Raw genomic sequence first — 13,225 nt, forward strand, 5'->3', positions numbered from 1 at the left:
CTTATTACCTGTTGATTAGGTCCTTTTGGGATCAGCATCAAACCGACAACAATAATAAACACTCCCTTCATTGGAACTCAGTAATGACCCTGCCTGCCCTGCAGGCCTGGTGGCGATGGGGAGGGGCCCTGGCCATTATGGGGCTGGAAACAGCAGCCCTTGGTAGGGGCGTTTGCCAGCAATTTGGTGGCACAGCAAAGAGGTGCAGCTAACAAGCCGATAGGCACCGGTTGGGGATTTCTGGCTGGCCGGAGGCACCCCTGTTGTTCCAGCACAAGGCTCTTCGGAGAGGACCCTCCACAGCCAGCCTGAGGACTTGAGAGACAGAGCTGGGTGGTCTTTCCCCAGGACTAGAGGAATTTCTAGAGAATGATCTGGTAACTGTTTCATGTGTATTTTTCCAAACTTTTTCCTGTGCACATTCAAACGTGAGTGAGTGAATGAGGATGTGAACACATGCGTGTGCATAGGTTTCGTGTCTTTATTACAAAAATGCAATCATAGGAAACATTTTGTTCTGTAAATTGCTTTTTTTTTTTTTTCACCCAACAATCTATCTTGGACACTCTTCCATGTCATTCTGTTGAAGAGCTTCATATTAATCCAGATCATAAACAAAGCCAAATACATTTTACCCACATAAATGTGATTGAACATTTTGACCATCTCCACCCGTGTCTTGGTATTACAAATAAAGCTGCAGTGCTTGCTCTGGCAGCACACACACTAAAATCAGAATGGCAGAGAAGGTTACATGGCCCCTGAGCAGGAAGGATACACAAATTTGTGAAGCATTCCATATTTTTTTTAAAAAACTTTTCCTATTAGGCCAGGCGTGGTGCCTCACGCCTGTAATTTGGGAGGCCAAGGTAGATGGATTACTTGAGGCCAGGAGTTCAAGATCAGCCTGGTCAATGGGGTGAAACCCCATCTCTACAAAAACCACAAAAATTAGCTAAGCATGGTGGTGTGCACCTGTGGTCCCAGCTACTAGGGAGGCTGAGGCATGAGAATCACTTGAATCCGGGAGGCAGAGGTTGCAGTAAGCCAAGATCGAACCACTGTACTCCAGACTAGGCAACAGAGCGAGACTTGGTCTCAAAAAAAGAGGAAAAAAACCAAAACTTTTTCATATTAAAAACTTTTAAAAGCAAACAAAACAAATGAAACGGCATTAAAGAGTTTCATTTGGGCCGGGCGTGGTGGCTCATGCCTGTAATCCCAGCACTTTGGGAGGCCGAGATGGGCAGATCACGAGGTCAGGAGATTGAGACCATCCTGGCTAACACGGTGAAACCCCATCTCTACTAAAAATACGAAAAATTAGCTGGGCATGGTGGCGGGTGCCTATAGTCCCAGCTACTCCGGAGGCTGAGGTAGGAGAATGGCGTGAACCCAGGAAGCGGAGCTTGCAGGGAGCCGAGATTGCGCCATTGTACTCCAGCCTGGGCAACAGAGCGAGACTGTCTCCAGAAAAAAAAAAAAAAGTTTCATTTAAATCCTAAAAATCCTTATACATTTTCTCATGTACTTGTGCAAGTATCTCAGTAGGATACATTCAAACAGGTTGTATCTATTTGCACACCAAACAGTAGTATCTGAGTATGCCCTTTCCTTGGTCCTTGGATAGTATAATTTTGTTTGTGACAATTCAATTGTAATAAAAGATATGTCAGTGATATTTTAACTTGAATTTCCCTGACACGACATTGTATTTATTATGTAATTTAAAAAACACAAAGAATTCAAGTTTTAAGAAAAATTACAAAAAACACTCCTAAAATTTCCATACATTCTTTACACAGGTCCACTAATTCTTTGTATTTTGTCACAGGTTTTTTGGAGACAGGGTCTTGCTCTGTCACCCATGCTGGAGTATGGTGGCTCGATCATAGCTCAGCCTCAACCTCCTGGGTCCAAATGATCCTTCCACCCCAGCCTCCTGAGTAGCTGGGACTACAGGTGCGTATCACCACAGCCGGCTAATTTTTTTGTCTTTGTAGACATGGGGTCTCCCGCTGTTGGCCAGGCTGGTCTTGAAGTTCTGGGCTCAAGTGATCCATCTGCCTTGGCCTCCCAAATTGCTGGGATTATAGGTGTGAATCACTGTGCCTGGACTAGCATGTTAAACTAATAAAGAAACAAATGACCAAGTTGCAGAATAGTAACAGTAAGGATGCATTGTATGATTTTATGTTTCTTTTTTGTTGTTGTTGTTTTTGAGATGGAGTCTCACTTTGTTGCCCAGGCTGGAGTGCAGTGGCGCAATCTTGGCTCACTGTAACCTCTGGCTCCGGAGTTCAAGCAATGCTCCTGCCCCAGGCTCCTGAGTAGCTGGGAGTACAGGTGCGCGCCACCATGCCCGGCTAATTTTTGTATTTTTAGTAGAGACGGGGTTTTACCATGTTGGTCAGGCTGGTCTCGAAACTCCTAACCTCATGATCTGCCCTCCTCAGCCTCCCAAAGTGCTGAGATTACAGGCATGAGCCACCGCACCTGGCCACATTTTATGTTTACAATCACAAGATAAACCTATGCATTTCTGCATGTACATATATGCATATGAATAAAAATGGAAAAGGACACACACCAAGCTGTTGTTACCTCTGGGGACAGAGTTAGGATTTCTGGGGATAGCCAAGGGGCATTTTTCTTTTCTTTTTTTTTGAGACAGAGTCTCACCCTCTCACCCAGGCTGGAGTGCAGTGGCACGATCTCAGCTCACTGCAACCTCTGCCTCCAGGGTTCAAGCGATTCTCCTGCCTTACCCTTGCAAGTAGTTGGGATTATAGGCGCCTGCCACCATGCCTGGCTAATTTTTGTATTTTTAGTAGAGACGGGGTTTCGCCATGTTGGCCAGGCTGGTCTCAAACTCCTGGCCTCAAGTGATCTGCCTGCCTTGGCCTTCCAAAGAGCTGGGATTACAGGCGTGAGCCACTGCGCCCAGCCAGCATTTTTCTATTATCCTATTTGATTTTGTTTTTGTTTTTTCCTTTGAGAATGCTTTCACACATTGCTAGTGAAATTAAAAATAGATAAACACACTAATGGGACGTCTAACAATCATGCTAGCTTAGGGGAAGCAGCCACTATTTAAACATTAAAGATTCAAATGCAGTTACACAGCATACACAGAATAAAAGTTGACCTGGGGGCTCTTACCATCTATAGGAAATTGCACCAACCCATTCAGAAAGGAATAAATGGAACTCTACACTTTCTTATGTTTCAGCTGCCAAGCTTTGCTGTTTATCCTAAGTCTTTGCAGATTCCAAATTCTCTGTGAGGGAGGGAGGGTGGGAGGGAGGGAAGAAAGAAAGAAAAAGAGAAAAAGGAAGAGAGGAAGGAAGGAAGGAAGGAAGGAGAAAGGAAGAAAGAAAGGAAAAGAAAGAAAAAGAAAAGAGAAGAAAAGAAAAGGAGGAGGGAGGGAGGGAAGAAGGAAGGAAGGAAGGAAGGAAGGAAGAAAGGAAGGAAGGAAGGAATTCGCCGTGTACCTAACACATTCTAAACCCCTGCCGTATATGCTATTTCATTTCGTTTTTGAAACTCCAAGAAGTATTTCTTGTCCCCATTTTATGGATGGGAAAACTGAGGTTTAACAAATTCGTGTAAGTTCTCAAGGAATCTGGATTCAAACGTAGTCCTTTCTGACTCCAAAGCTGTCCTCTACCAAGAATCGCTTTAGAGGGGACTGGAGAACAGGTTTGCAGTTGTAGAATCTCAAACTGGTGAGTCTAGGTGGTTCATAGTCCTTTTCCTCCTTTTATAGGAGGAGTGCTCTAGAAAACACCTGGGGAGATGCCCCGGGCACGTTGGACAAACTTCTCTCCAGATTTTCCATTTCTCTCTGCTCCTGTCTGCCCGTAGTACGCGATCTCAAGAGGGATAAGAGGGAGAGAAAGAGGGAAGACAGAGAAGAAGAGAGGGGTGGGATAACGAGAGACAGAGAGGGAGAACCCCAAGCAGGAGCCTACGGAGGAGTCGACAAAATAGGAAGACAGAGAAAAACGGAAGGAACGGAAGAAGCGCGGGGCCTGTGAGGCAAGGAGCTTTGGGAGTCCCAGTCTCATCAATTAAAAGGATGACAACAAAGCCAGGCAGGAAGGATTTTAAAAAATTTTTAAAAGGCCGAACCCAGTGGCTCACACCTGTATCCCAGGTTTGGGAGGCTGAGGTGGGTGGATCACCTGAGGTCAGGAGTTCGAGACCAGCCTGGGCAACGTGGTGAAATCCCGTCTCTACTAAAAATACAAAAATTAGCCGGGCATGGTGACACATGCCTGTAGTCCCAGCTACTCGGGAGGCTACTGAGGTGGGAGAATCGCTTGAACCCGGGAGGCAGAGGTAGCAGTGAGCTGAGATTGTGCCACTGCGCTCCAGCCTGGGCGACAGAGTGAGACTCCATATCAAAACAAACAAACAAACAAACAAAAAAAAAGTAAGTGCTTTCCCCAAATATACTGAGAAAGGGGGAGGTTAGTGAAAGGCGGAAAGAAGCAGCCCAGACCCCACCCACCTTCCTCTGCATCCAGGCAGAAGGGTCCCAGCTGCTGCCCCTGGGGCCTGGCTGACCAGGTGAGCGGCTACGCAGCCCCAGCGGAGCCAGGTGCGCCCTGGAGTTATCCTGCACACTTTGGACCCAGCCACCCACAGCAGCCCTGCGTCTTGGTTCACAGGACAAACTTTGGCTCTTTGGACAAACTTTGAAAAACCCTAATGTCTTAGGGATTTTCCCTAGGATCCAGCAAACCAGCTGGATTAGTCTTTGGGAGAAAGGAGAGAGAGAATATGAGAAAGAAAGAGGGAATGAGAGGAGGAGGAGAGAAGAGGAGTTAGAGAAAGAGAAGGTCAGAAAGAAGGAGAGCAAGAGAGGAGGGCAAGAGGCCTGGAGAAAGAGACGGGGAGACGGAACCAGGCGAGGAGGTGGAGAAGGTGGAGAAGCTGCCAGAGGAAGCAAAGGGAGGAAGGAGACATTTTATATTCCTAGGAAGGAACAATATAAGATCTTTCACCACGTCCCGGAGGTCAATAAACTGGCCTGGGAAATTAAGAACAAGTTTGTCTTTGAGGATTAGTAAAAGGCCCGAGGAAGTACAAAAACTCCTGCCAGCTTTCATAAAGCTGCCTCCAAGAAATTAAAACTCACAGGCCACGATAAATACAGCCCACGTCTATCCACACCCATGTCCACATGACAGCCTGGAGAATGAGGCATCCTTCGAGGCCTTGCTTTAATGTGAGTAATTATAATTACGCAAGAATTCCATGGGCTATAATCTCATACACCCACTACATGAGCTACTGGGAAGAGGCAAGGAGGTGAATGCCAGCAACAAATGCACAGGAAGGAATGTTCTAGAAGAGATACGAGAAAGTAGAATTAAACACGGATGGCGGGTCTTGGTTCCTACTAATGGGGTACCCTGTGTCCGTTTCTACATTTCAAGGGCAGAAGGTTAAAACAAATAGTTTTTCCCATGACTGAGACTCTTTTTTGGAAACTTTTTTTTTTTTTTTTTTTTTTTTTTGAGACGGAGTCTTGCTCTATTACCCAGGCTGGAGTGCAGTGGTGCAATCTCGGCTCACTGCAAGCTCCGCCTCCTGGGTTCAAGCCATTCTCCTGCCTCACTCTCCCCGAGTAGCTGGGACTACAGGTGCCCACCACCATGCCTGGCTACTTTTTTTGTATTTTTAGTAGAGACGGGGTTTCACTGTGTTAGCCATGATGGTCTCGATCTCCTGATCTTGTGATCCACCCGCTTTGGCCTCCCAAAGTGCTGAGATTATAGGCATGAGCCACCGCGCCTGGCCATTTTTTTTTTTTAAAAGAGTTGGGGTCTCACTGTGTTGCCCAGGCTGGTCTCGAACTCCTGGGCTCAAGTGATCCTCCCACCTCAGCCTCCCAAAGTGCTGGGATTCAGGCGTGAGCCACTGTGTCTGGCTGGAAACTTTCAAGGGAGTGGATTTTGCGTGTATGTTACTCATTTTCTGAGGCTATTTGGTGATGGTCTCATACGATGGTTGAAGGTAAGTTGGACTTTTCTTAACTAAAGTTACCTTTTTAATATTCTTTATTAATCATCCCTTGGGTTGCTATCAGAAATCTGGTAAACTGTCAGGCATGGTGGTTCATGCCTGTAATCCCAGCACTTTGGGAGGCCAAGGTGAGAGGATCACTTGAGGCCAGGAGTTTAAGACCAGCCTGGGCAACATAGTGAGACCCTCATCTCTATGAAAAAGATTTAAAAACTAGCCAGGCATGGTGGCATATGCTTGTAGTCCCAGCTACTCAGGAGGGTGAGCTGGGAGGATCCGTTGAGCCCAGGAGGTCGAGGCTGTAGTGAGCCATGATCGCGTCACTGCACTCCAGCCTAGGTGACACAGTGAGACCCTGTCTCAAAAAATGTAAAGTAAATAAAATAAAATAAAATAAAATGGGAAAACTAGCAGTTTTCTGCAAGGAAATAAGTTTTGCCACATCGTGAATGGTCAGCCTGTCTTTGATGACAAGGCCAACTCACAAGCAAAGGATTACTGCTATTTCCTAATTTTCGTTTGTTTTTAAAGAGATGGGTCTTGCTGTGTTGCTCAGGCTGGTCTCAAACTCCTGGGCTCAAGAAATCCTCCCACCTCAGCCTCCCAAGCAGTAGGGACTATGGGCGCAGGCCACCATGCCTAGCTGATTGCGATTTCTCCCCTGGGACCCCAGGCCCTTCTACAGCGATTCCTCAAGAGTCTACTCTCATAGAAGCAGCTCTCTTCAGCTTCTCTCCCTAGGCCTTCTTTGTCGGCCACCAGCAATTCTTGGGGAAGTCAACGTCTTGAAGTTCAGGACCAACTGCTGGAGAAACTAGACCCTGATCCTGGCTGCCCCTCATCTCCAAGTCTCAGCAGATGCTGCTGAGTTGGTGCCTTGCGGGAGACCATTAAGTCTGACTCCAGAGGTCCAAGATCTATCACTGCCCCAAGATTACGGGGTCCAGGCCAGGCACGGTGGCTCATGCCTGTAATCCCAGCACTTTGGGAGGCTTAGGCAGGAGGCTCGCTTGAGTCTAGGAGTTTGAGACCAGCCTGGACATCATAATGGGACCCTGTTTCTACAAAAAAAAAAAAAAAAAATTAGCTGGGTGTGGTGGCACGTGCCTATAGTTCCAGCTATTTGGGAGGCTGAGGTGGGGAGAATTGCTTGAACCTGGGAGGTCAAGGCTGCAGTGAACCGGGATCATGCCACTGCATTCCAGCCAGGGTGACAGAGTGAGACCCTCTCTCAAGAGTCCAGTATCCGTACTTGGCTTCCTTCAGCATCTCCCACCTTCTAGCATCTCCTTGCTTCTAGAACCAGATAGCAGCTTTCTTGGGGCACCTCCTCAAGGACAGGCATAGGGCTAGATGCTTTATGTCTTTCATTTGGCCCTCACAATTATAGGAGGCACTGCTATAGACAGTTTCACAGACGAGGAAACTGAAGCTTAGTGAGATAACTTGTTCAAGTTCACATTGTGATGAAGCCACTAATCAAGTCCAGGGTTGCCTGGTTCTAAAAGGTTGCTCTGGCCAGGCGCGGTGGCTCACGCCTGTAATCCCAGCACTTTGGAAGGCCAAAGAGAGCAGATCATCTGAGGTGAGGAGTTCGAGACCAGCCTGACCAACATCATGGAAAAATCCCGTCCCTACTAAAATACAAAATTAGCCAGGCGTGGTGGTGCACACCTGTAATCCCAGCTACTCAGGAGGCTGAGGCAGGAGAATCGCTTGAACTCAGGAGGTGGAGGTTGCGGTGAGCAGAGATCGCGCCACTGCACTCCAGCCTGGGCAACAAGAGTGAAACTCAGTCTCAAACAAACAAACAAACAAACAACAAACAAACAAACAAACAAAGTTGCTCTCTGCTTCCACTGCTTCCTTCTGCCTTTAGTGCTTATGCCCTTTGGGTCTTGAAAACTGTTCCTACCTTCAAGAGTCTCCTTGCTGAAATCCAGAAACTCCAGAGCCGTGTTGAATGGGTGGGTGGCTGGGGAGTGTCCCATGAAAATTTGGACTATGTCATTAATGGGGATTTGCTGGCACTCACTCACTCACAGGCATTTTCCTTAGGACAAGGAGGGCTTGGAGAAGAGAGGCTCGTTCTCAAGAGGAGGAATGAGAGTTTGATCCAGAAGTGTGTAACGAACACTCCCTACATTGTGGAACTGCAAGTGGAGAAGGTCAGGAGTGGCTGGGGAGGGTGCCAGACTGCAGGCTGGGAAGCTGGAGGCCTCCATTATGCTGAGGATGAAACTGCCACTTTTTGTATCTGGGGATGCAGACCGTGTACCTATCAAAGCTTAGTTTAGTAGAAAACATTCAGGATGTTGGAGTGGGTTGGCTTCTTCCAGCAGCCTTCAACGAAGCACTCTGGGAGGCAGGCTGAAGGCGCTCTGTTTTCCAGCAAGAAGTCAAAGCACTCTGGTTGGCTAAGAGAGGTTCTTTCCACCTGTGGCCTGTAATTTAAATGACCCAAAGTCCTAACCCTGGGTCCTGCAGGGCTGGAAAATCCACATTTTTCTATCTCAAACCCAGTTTACTCACCCAGAAACAGGGAGGGTTCTCAGAAGATGAGATGAGAACACAGAAAAAGCCTGGCCTGCCTCATCCTAGGCTGTCTCCCGGCTTGTCCCGGGGAACATTGTCTGTCTAAGTAAGGGGGATGCATGCGCTTTGTGAAGTGTCTGGAAACAGTCTGAGGGCATGAAGAAATAAGAATCTGCCTACCCAAGGCTATTGTCTTTACTTCCTACAAAGCAGAGGCTAAAATGAAGGAAGAGGCCACACACTAGGCCTGAACTAAAGGTGGTGCTTCAAACTCTGGATATGACACATTAGTGGACTGTAAACTCAATTGGGTGGATTGTTACTGGCTTGTTTTTCATTTCTTTTCCCTTCTTTCCTTTCCTCTTTCCTTCCTTCTTCCCTCCTTCCCTTCTTTCCTTCCTTCCTCTTTCAACGGAATAGAAAATATTAGCATGTAGCACAGGTAGTGACCATAAATACTGTTGTGTAAAACTTATGATTTAGTTATACATAAATACATATCAATATGCACATGCATAACTGTATACTAGGTCATGAAGTAAATTCATTTCTCATTATGGGTCATGGCCAAAAAATTTGAAAACTAGTAGACAGGTGAAGCATAGAGATTTGGGGCCAGAAAGTAGAAATTTCCAGGTTGAAAACACATGATCAAACAAAACCTCTGGCTATGGTTTCAGCCTAATGGAGTTGTCTAGAGGCAAAAATATGAAAAGCCTATTAGTTTTTTGGGGGATGTGTATTGCAAAGAAATGGCAATAAAGGGTGACAATAGTCTGCAATTGTTTAAATTGTTAGGCATACTTTTAGTCCATCTCTAGCCCCTATTGGCTAGAGATTGTGTCCCCACCTAAATTCACATGTGAAAATCCTAACCCCTAATATGATGGTACTTGAAAGTGAGGCCTTTGGGAGGTCATTAGGTCATGAGGGTGGAACCTTCACAAATAGGATTAGTGCCATTATAGAAAAGGCCCGAGAGATCTCCCTCAACCATTCTACCATGACTGTCTATGAACCAGGAAGTGAGCCCTCACTAGAAACCAAATCTGCTAGTGCCTTGATCTTGGACTTTCCAGCCTCCAGAACCATGAGAGATACATTTCTGTTGTTTATAAGCCATCCAGTCTAGAGAGTTGTTTGTTATGGCCATAACACACCCAAACTTGCACCAAAGGTAGTGAACTGCTAAAGCACTACAGTCCTCAGAGAACGCATGTTCCCAATGCCTTCCTCAGAGATGCCCATGGAGGACAGACGGACAAAAATGACCCTCTGCGGTCTATATTAGATACCAATAATTCTTTCTATTGCCAGATGTCTTACTTATTTTTTGTTCTTAGTTTTTTTGTTGTTTTTGAGACAAAGTCTCACTCTGTTACCCAGGTTGGAGTGCAGTGGCACAATTTCGGCTCACTGCAACCTCCGACTCCCAGGTTCAAGTGATTCTCATGCCTCAGCCTCCTGAGTAGCTGGAATTATAGATGTGTGCCACCATGCCTGGCTAATTTTTGTAAATTTAGTAGAGATGGGGTTTCATCATGTTGGCCAGGCTGGTCTTGAACTCTTGACCTCAGGTGATCCACCTGCCCCACCTCCCAAAGTGCTGGAATTACAGGTGTAAGCCACCATGCCTGGCCTATTTTTTGTTCTTAGGATACGATATGTGCAGCTTCCCATCTTCCCAAAGTTTTTATTGTATACCTCCCATTCTTTCTTCACTGTATTGGGTGTACTGGGGGTAGATAACTTATTTAATCACAGGTCACTGGACCACTAGGAGTCACCTGTGAATTTCAAGAAGAGAAATTTCACAGGGTGTAGTAATTATACAAGCCTCTGGGCTCTTGCATTTGAGTTGCATGCATTTTTATATGGGTATGGGCATTTGAGTTGCATGCATTTTTATGTGGGTATGGGCATTTGTAAGGGTGTTTCTGTGAAAGATAGGTATGAGCACATGTTGAGTAGCCAAAGGGGTGCACAGCACTTGACATTTGTTGGTTGCCACCCAGCACCCATGTAACTATCTTCCACTTTAGCAGTATCCAGATTTTCCTTCAGGTAATTATATCCCCATGCAGCCCATGGAATTTGTTGCTTATTCCAGCTGAGAGCCCTGAATAACTTGAGCCAGGCAGCACCTTTTATTTCCCTGATTACAGTCAGTCCTTTCAGGGTGGGCACTGTGTCCTGGGATGGTCCTATCAGGTAAATTTCAGGATCCTACTTGAGATGACAGTGCAGAAACACTCTCTTTTTAAAACTCTTTTATTTTTATTTTTTTTAGACAGGGTCTCACTTTGTGGCCCAGGCTGCAGTGCAGTGGTGCAATCATGGCTCACTGCAGCCTCAACCTCCTGTGCTCAAGTGATCCTCCTGCCTCAGCCTCCTGAGTAGCTGGGACCACAGGTGCATGCCACTATGCCCAGCTAAATTTTAAAACAATTTTTGTACAGATGGGGCCCCTCTATGTTGTCCAGGCTGTTCTCAAACTTCTGGGCTCAAGTGATCCTCCCACCCCAGCCTCCCAAAGTTCTGGGATTACCCGCATAAGCCACCACACCCGGCCCAGAAGCACTTTCTACCATGGGGTGGTAGAAAGCTGGCAGCCACACTGTGACTCCAAGGGGTGCCGGCCTTAGGATGAGGGCAACACTCTGGATGATGGGGTAGAGAGGAAGAAGGGCTCTGGGCCCCTCATTATACTCCTGAGTACTTGGACCAACCAGCCGTGTGGCCTGCTTTACCTCTGCCATGTTCCATGTGAGCCAATAGGCATCCTTACTGAAAGTTCCTCTGTGCTCAATTTCGCCCATACTAAGTGAAACATACAGTTCATATTCGATTTTTGTTTGTTTGTTTTTTTCACACCCAAGGCTCTTCCTGACTGTCTCTGATCTATCCCTTCACCACCCTTGGCTCATTTCCCATTTCTAGGCCTGCCCCTTGAATCACAGTAATATTAAGCTGCTTAGAGTTCCACATTCCATATTATTGTTGTAGTTGTTGTTATTGTTGTTAGAGACAGTCTTGCTCTGTCGCCCAGGCTGGAGTGCACATAAGTGGTGCAATCATAGCTCATTGCAGCCTCAAACTCCCAGGTTCAAATGATCCTCCTGCTTCAGCTTCCTGAGTAGCTGGGACCACAGGCACAGGCAACCATGCTCCACTCATTTTTTATATTTTTATTTTTTTGTAGAGACAGGGTCTCACTCCATTGCCCAGGCTACTCTCAAACTCCTGGGCTCAAGTGATCCTTTCACTTTGGCCTCCCAAAATTCTGGGATTACAGGCATGAGCCACTGTGCCTGGCCAAATCCCATACCTTTCTTCATGTGCCTTTCTTCATATTGTTTTTTTGTTTTGTTTTGTTTTGTTTTTCTGCACTATCCTCTCTACTTTTTTTTTTTTTTGAGACGGAGTCTCGCTCTGTCACCCAGGCTGGAGTGCAGTGGTGTGGTCTCAGCTCACTGCAGCCTCTACCTCCCGGGTCCAGGCGATTCTCCTGCCTCAACCTCCAGAGAGTAGCACATGCCTGGTGAATTTTCGGGTTTTTTTTTGTTTTTTTTTGTTTTTTTTTGAGACGGAGTCTCACTCTGTCACCCAGGATGGAACGCAGTGGCGTGATCTTGGCTCACTGCAAGCTCAGTTTCCTGGGGTTCACACCATTCTCCTGCCTCGGCCTCCCAAGTAGCTGGGACTACAGGCGCCCACCACCACGCCCGGCTAATGTTTTTTTGTATTTTTAATAGAGACAGGGTTTCACCGTGTTAGCCATGACGGTCTTGATCTTCTGACCTCGTGATCTGCCCGCCTCAGCCTCTCAAAGTGCTGGGATTACAGGTGTGAGCCACCGTGTCGGTCCCCTATCCTCTCTACTTTCTTTGTTTGACATCTATTTATCCGCTTAAGCCTCCACTCTCCAATATGGCAGTTGCCAGTCATTCGTGGCTATGGATTACTTGAAATGCGGCTACTGCCAGTGAGGAACTGAATTTTCTACTTTATTTCATTTCAATTAATTTAAATTACAAATTTTAAATCAAAGCAATATATGTTTCCGTTAAACACAGCTTTATTGCTTTGATAGGACTACATTTTACTTTAACAGTTGAAAATTTGGCATCCAAATTGAGATGTACTGTAAGTATAAAATATGCACTGGCTTTCAAAGACTTAGTACAATAAAAAGAATGTATAATATCTCATTAATAATTTTTACATTATTGCATAGTGAAATGGTAATATTTTGGATATATTGGGTCGAATAAAATATTTTCAGATTATTTTCACCTGTTTGTGTTTACTTTTAAAATTATGGCTACTGGAACATTTAAAATTACACACATGGCTTGTACTATGCTTCTACTGGACATCTTTGGGCTAGACCATATCAGACAGCATCTCCTTGAGAACAGTTTTCCCAATCACTCAGGCTAGGCACAGGGGCCTTCTAACATCTTTCATGATATATTCTTACATAGGATTTATTAGGTTGGCGCAGAAGTAATTGCAGTTTTCTTTCTTTTTTTTTTTGAGATGGAGTCTTGTTCTGTCACCCCAGGCTGGAGTGCAGTGGCACGATCTCGGCTCACTGCAAGCTCTGCCTCCCGGGTTCACGCCATTGTCCTGCCTCAGCCTCCCAAGTAGC

At 46.0% G+C, this 13,225-nt stretch overlaps 1 non-coding gene across 1 annotated transcript; it reads left to right on the forward strand.

Moving 5' to 3' along the window:
• The first annotated feature begins 702 nt into the window (after window positions 1-702).
• Window positions 703-806, forward strand: LOC116271435. The gene has a single exon (XR_004179986.1). It is a non-coding gene; the product is annotated as a U6 spliceosomal RNA (small nuclear RNA).
• Window positions 807-13,225: the final 12,419 nt, after the last annotated feature.

This window comes from Papio anubis, chromosome 18 (assembly GCF_008728515.1).
Source record: "Papio anubis isolate 15944 chromosome 18, Panubis1.0, whole genome shotgun sequence".
NCBI classification, from domain to species: domain Eukaryota; kingdom Metazoa; phylum Chordata; class Mammalia; order Primates; family Cercopithecidae; genus Papio; species Papio anubis.